We start from the raw sequence: 6807 nt of genomic DNA, 5'->3' as shown, positions 1-6807 counted from the left end.
ATTTCGAGATAACATTAAAGTTTAGTTTTTTAGGATTATTTGCATATGTAAGAAAAACTTTTTTAGCTTCTTCAAAATATTTATTCCTTCCCTCAGTGTTTCTTATGTTGTAGAACATTTTGAGAGTAATATGGTGATTTCTATCTGTGCAACATTTACCGTTGATCATCTATTTTGGTGCGACATTTGCTGTTGCGACATTTACTGTTGACATGCGACATTTACCAGCAACGTTGCGACATTTACCGTTGATTGCGACATATCACGTTGATTGCGACATATCCTGTTGTAACAACCCTAATATATATGTAATATATTTTCCCAAAGAGGCAAAGAGACCGCGGACAAGTTGTGCCTTTTATTAAGTCTGAGGTTTAAATTTTCACTTAAGTTACCACTGTGTCAAATTTCATTCTTGTTGCTCAATTTGCACATTTCACTGCACTATTAGTTAAAATAACTTTTTCACTACTGCACATCTGAAGGTACAAACAGTTTGCATTCTTTATAAATTTTTTCAATAGTACAAAATTCAATTCCAAGTTTTGGCCACTACAAACAAAGATATGTGATGTTAGCGCAAATCGAAAGTTGAAACCATCTCGAAATTCGATTGCAATATTCTGGTCAACCCATGCTTCACTTAACGGATAAAGAATTGCCATCGAAATTTTGGAGTAAACATATCTCGTTACTATTTCAATGTTTTTAACGGTTTAAGCGGATGATGGTCGATTTTTTCTATTGACCTAAACCAATTTTTTAACAACTTCAATGTACTAATCGAAATATGTTTCTCTGGCTACGTAAACGTTTCTAGTAATTCATAAACACGATAGAGACAGACACAAAGAATATATTATACGACTTATGTCTGGGATCTGGTACGGCCCTTCCCTTTATACTCAACCAAATAAGGCTTATCTAAGAATGATGTATTTTCAAAGATAAAAATAACTGTTTTTACAAGTGATCGGCTCGTACACTTCTAATCATACATGTAAATTGAAATCATGCATATTTATAATAAAATATTAGAAATAAGATTTATTATAGGTAGGTACCTACTGACATTTTCACATGAAAATAGGAATATTAATGAAGTGATTTTAATTTGAAGGAAAATGCAGGACTTCATTAAAAATATTTATTATGCAATAAATTTAAGATTACATTGACCCTAAATTAAAATTAGGAAGAAATATTTGTCTTCCGGATTGATCGTGGAAGCGCATGTTTCTTAGAAACTAATAAATTGATGTAAACAACTCGTTCAGTCATTTAAGTATTTGTGTAAATTACAACTTTTTCTGTATGTTAATTTTATTTAATTTTCGATTTGTTTTAAATAAAAAATGGTGACATTAGTAGGCTTTGTTGACATGGTTCTTGTTAACGCATGGTTAGGTTGAAAAAAAATCATAATTTTGCAATCTCGTTTTAAGCATGAATAGTAATGCATTCATTTAATAATTTCATATGACTTATGTTTCACATTATACGTCAAACTTCCATATGAAAGGTCAGGTTTTGTTAAAAAAAATATACGTCCATAACCAATGCTGTTTTACCCATATGTGAAAACATTGTAAAAATATAAGTAACATCAGAAAATTCCGGTCGGAAATACTTGCTTCTTCTAGTGTGTTGTAGCTTTTTGAAATAAGCAATACAAAGTACACAAACAACTCATCACAATGATTTATGTGTTGTATTAAAACTAGAGTCGTAAATTAATGTTTGACGCTAAGGATTATGCTGCAGTGTAACACGTCCTGGTTTTGAATCCTGTTAAACGTTTAAAACAAACACACATTGTAAAAATACAACAATTTTTCATCATATGCTATCACACTGCTTGAAATAAGGTGTTTTCGTTTTCCTTGAATCCCTCAAAAGTTCATAAAATATGTAGCAAGCTACAATCTAAGCAAGCTACAATCTGAACATGCTACAATCTGAACATGCTACAATTTGAACATGGCACATTATGATTATTTAACACTTCCGAATGTTTCAACTTTGCTACACAACTCAAATTTACGAGTCCCTTTACCCAAGGAAGATATAACATAGCTCTAAAGGTTATGCTAGAAAGTAAAACTGAACTATGCAGACTTTCTCAGCTTTATTTTTACCGTCACTTACACAAGAAAAAATTATGAACGAAATTAATTATAAACGTTGACAAGACACGTTGGCGTATTTCATTGTGGTGTTTATAATCAGCACACCTTCTTTCCTGTAATTTCTCGTCAATACCCGTCTTTTGTTCGTGTAATATTTAAATAGCGGTTCTTTTATAAAATTAACACACTGGATAGTAAGATTCTAACTGAAATATATGCTGTTCGTAAAGATCGTTTAAAAGAGAAGTTGCGAGAAGAAAATGAACATGTTTTTATTTGGATCACTTTTCATTGCATTGACTTGTAAGTTAAATTAATTGTAATGCAATGTCTGCAAAGAGAAAATTTAATCGCATTTTTTTTTCTGGATATTTACAAATTAGGTGTTTATTCGTCCATGTTGTCATGTTTCTGATAGTTTTATATTTCTTATTAGTAATAAACTGTCGCGAATTCAACAAAGAAGTGTTCAAAAACACAGATGCAAACAGTAAGAAAATTTATTCTTTGTTTTCAATTCCTTATCTGTGTAAACTCGTTGTCATTAAATTTGTTCTATTATAAATATTATAAAAACACCAGAAATAAGTTTTAGACAAATATCTGATGCAATCTTCAACACTTTTAAAGCCTTTTTATTTAAGTCATGTTCGTAGACTGCCTACATTGAAAACTAAAAAAATTGCTTGTACACGATCTTCGGAATCTTTCTTTTTAAATATTTTTTTTTCGGATTTAATTGGATAAATACACTAAAATTATTATATTTCATTATTATTTAGAATGCAATAATAAACGGGATACAAGTCCAATTTGTTTTCAAATACCGTATTTATATAGAGATCTACATTGTGCACACTATGCACATCAAAAGGAATGCCCAGAGTTGTGCTGCAAAGGTATACTACACACAGGTAAAAATACGTCTATTTTTATCGTCAACTAATGCAGATCGTGTATTTAGGATGAAGAGTTAGCTGCACTATTATTGCGAGAGTTTAGTCCTAGCAGGAAGTCAATGTTAATTTTTTTTCTCTAAAAGAGAAGAAGTGTGCAAAGTCACATAGCCACAATGACATATTCAACTTGCTACATCAGTTTTTTCATATTAAAATTGACTTTTTCCACAATTTGAAAACAGTCAGATAAAATAAGTCAGATGTTAAAGTAAACAACAGAAATTATTCTATACAAGTTGGTTTCGTCCCACAGCCTCAATGGGTATCAGAATTATAGGTAGGGCGCCCATAAGCCGATCATCACCATCGGGATGCCCAGGAAAATCTGTTTAAGACCTGCAAGAACCTAAAGAAATAACTAATAATTAATAATAATAAGGTAATAATTAAATGTATTTTTAATTTGTTCTGTTAATCAATCTTAATTCTTCGTTAGGTCGAAAATACTTTACCAATGGGATATGTTCCATAATACCATACCACTTTCGCCACGAGTACTGCGAAAGAAATATTTTTCAAGATTAATGTCCTGCTATCTGTTCTCCCGAAGTGATTAACGCAAAGGTTACAGCAAGCACTGATGTGGATAAACATCGTATTTTTGATCCGTCAAGTTATTAAATCAATTTATTTGTAACAAACGGATATGGAGTGTCACGTGAAATTTAACTTGTAATTGAATAACAAACCTTTTGTTTCATATTTCATATTTAGCAGTGTATATTAATTTGAATGCAATTTATGTGTTACGGCTGATGACACCTTCCTCCAATTTATTTTATCATATGTATTAGTGCTTATTTATATTTTCGTAGAAAATAAGTATAGTATCCAACATAAAACTTAATTTTAATATAAAATGTTATAAAACGTGTTGCGAAAAACAAACTGGTGACGCGGGTTTATTAATACACCTTTCCCGAGACCATGAGTCATACTTTTTTTAAACTCGTAAAATATGAATACTATATTTGAATTTAGCATTTCTTGTTTAATTTATGTGTAAAAGTTTAACTTGATACGCAAACAGAAAGTGCAATTTTGAGGAGATATATTACAGTTAAAGTCTTCTTAATGCTCAAGTTACCATGGCCCGCCTTGTTTTCAAAAAGAGGTTGGACATGCCACAAATCTTTAAATTAGAATCGCAGGTTGTTTACTTGCTGCATTGTTTCGAAATTTTCTTTGTTTATGACATTTTTGATAAGGAATTCAAATCTGTTGTTCGTTTTTCATAAAACTCAACAGACAAAGTTGCGGCACATCAAAAGAATAAGTCTCGGGAAAGGTGTATTGCTTCCCATATAACATCGTCCACATAATTTTCTAGGTTTACATATTTTTTTTAATCATCAGCTCTTCTGTACACCTCCAGCTTTAATTTTGTCGGTACAAACCTCGATTTTAAAACAAGGATTATATTACATCATCCATCTTGGAATATGCGTATTTTACGACTGAAAAGCAAATTTTGCGAAGGATTTTTTTACCAAACAAAACATACAACACGGTAATTTGAATTTTTAAACCTCACATTTCAACCTCGACCCGGGGGTCTTTGTCTCTTTTATAACGGGATGGCAAAAAGAAAAAAAAGCCCTGGGATCGAGGTTTCTCACAATCTGCATTATTGTATGTTTATAACCGCTGAAACAAAACGTCTAAAAATATAAGCATGTGCAAGAAAAAATTATAAAATAAAAATGGAAAATGTCCAAAAAAATCAAAGGCGTCTAACAACCGTTACGTAAAAAGCGAAATACGCTAAAACTATATACTTGCTTTGCCATTCCAGAAGAACACCAGGGGAAAAAAGGATACCAAACATTAAAAAAATCCAACATTTTTCGTTATGGCATACAAAATCAGCTATTCAGTCTATTGCATACGGCAAACCTTCCAAAGTTATACTTAAAATATAAGAAATTAATAGTTGAAAACGCATAAAAGAAAAATATAAAAACTTGAATCATTTGGTATATTGTATATCTACCGAAATATTTTAATCCAAAGTAATAAAAAAAGTGTGCTTTAACAGATCCAAACTTATAATCAAGAAAATCACGTATAAAATCAAGGAAGATAACAATGCAGAGTCTTCGATTTTAAGAATCGAATCTATATAATATTACGCTGAGTGTGTCTGTCTGTGACAAGCGAAGTGGATGTGTTCATTTTCCTTTGATATCGCCGAAAACGTTATGTCTCAAATGTTAAATTTTCTGACGTAACGGCGCGACGTCAATAACACTACTTTAAAATAATGAAGCCATTACAGTGCGCTTAAAATTTTGAAAAGAATAGTGTGTATTAGTTTCAGCCACGATGTTCTTAACTTTTTTGACAGATGTTATCCTCATTATTCTCAATATGTGTGTAGAATGACTATGGCCTGAAATAATATAATGCCTTAATAAAGTAAAACATGCAATTTTTACTACATGTAACGGCCCATTGCTTGGACACAAAAAAGTTCAGTTCGTTTGATATACCTTTAAAAAAATAAATTTCTATACAATTTTGTGCGTCATACAAATGTTTATATTTAAAACAAACTACCAAGCTTAGACATATTCTAAGGATATTCTAAGCTTCTGACCCATTCTTCAGACTATATTCTTGCAAAATAAGTGCTTAAACATTATATTTTCCGGCTCAAGACACAACAAGAATTTTAATATCTAAGGAGAATTTAGCTCTGAAAGAAACGACTAAAATATCGTTATACACCAAAATTCGTTTTTCTACTAAAAAATCTAAACAACACACCTGCTTTTCTTTCGCTTTCTCAGTAGGTAGCTTGCTAGCATTCTCTGTTCAATCAGTTTTTTACTTGGAATACTAAACTTTGCTTCATAAATTGGAAGCGTATACAATTATTTGATACATTTTCAATCAATTCTCTTTGTAATGTTATATCAAACATTTTTATTTTTTAAAAAGTATTTTTAACTAACAACACCAACTTAGTTCGACAACATCAGTTTGTTTTTTACATTTTAGATTCGAATTACATTCGAATTCGATAGATTTTCTATAAAAAGGAGGGCAACCTCGGTCCCAAAACACAAAACACATATGAGAGAACATATAAGCTTAAAGCTAACCTTATGATGAGTCAGCGGTGGCATTTCAGGATTACTTTAAAGAAGACACAACCTTCTTCGCTTCGGTTTCCTTTTTCAGTTGATAAACAACTTGTTTCCATTAGATACAGCGCGCACATAGTAAACCGGAGGTAAAAAAAAATTATTTCATCTCTAACAAACCCGTGGGACTTTAAAAAATAAATAAATAAAACCGTTAACATAGGACCAATTTGGGTAATATTCCCAAACGCATGATCATACACATTTGCTAGATCAGCGTTTCAAGATCTATATAATGGTGGCAACAGGTAAATAAATTTCTAAAAAAAATTTTCTGTTTTGACAAGTCTTTGCTGACGAAATTTTTAAACCCTTTTATCTCATTAACCGCTCATCAAAAGCACATGATCATATACATTTTCTTGATCAGCAGTTTAAGCTCCACGCAATAGACGCAACGTGAAAACAAGTTTCTATTTTTTTTGTGGATGGGTTGCTGACGTCATCAAAATTAAAATTATGCTTCTTTTCCATTCTTATCCTGCCTCAGTGGATTTTTCCACGGGTTTTATCGACTAGTCTCTTAATGATCAAATTTACTACGATATATAAACGACGGCAAATCCGTAG

The sequence above is a fragment of the Hydractinia symbiolongicarpus genome, chromosome 14, assembly GCF_029227915.1.
Source record: "Hydractinia symbiolongicarpus strain clone_291-10 chromosome 14, HSymV2.1, whole genome shotgun sequence".
Taxonomy (NCBI): Eukaryota; Metazoa; Cnidaria; class Hydrozoa; order Anthoathecata; family Hydractiniidae; genus Hydractinia; species Hydractinia symbiolongicarpus.
This window is presented reverse-complemented; position numbering follows the sequence as displayed.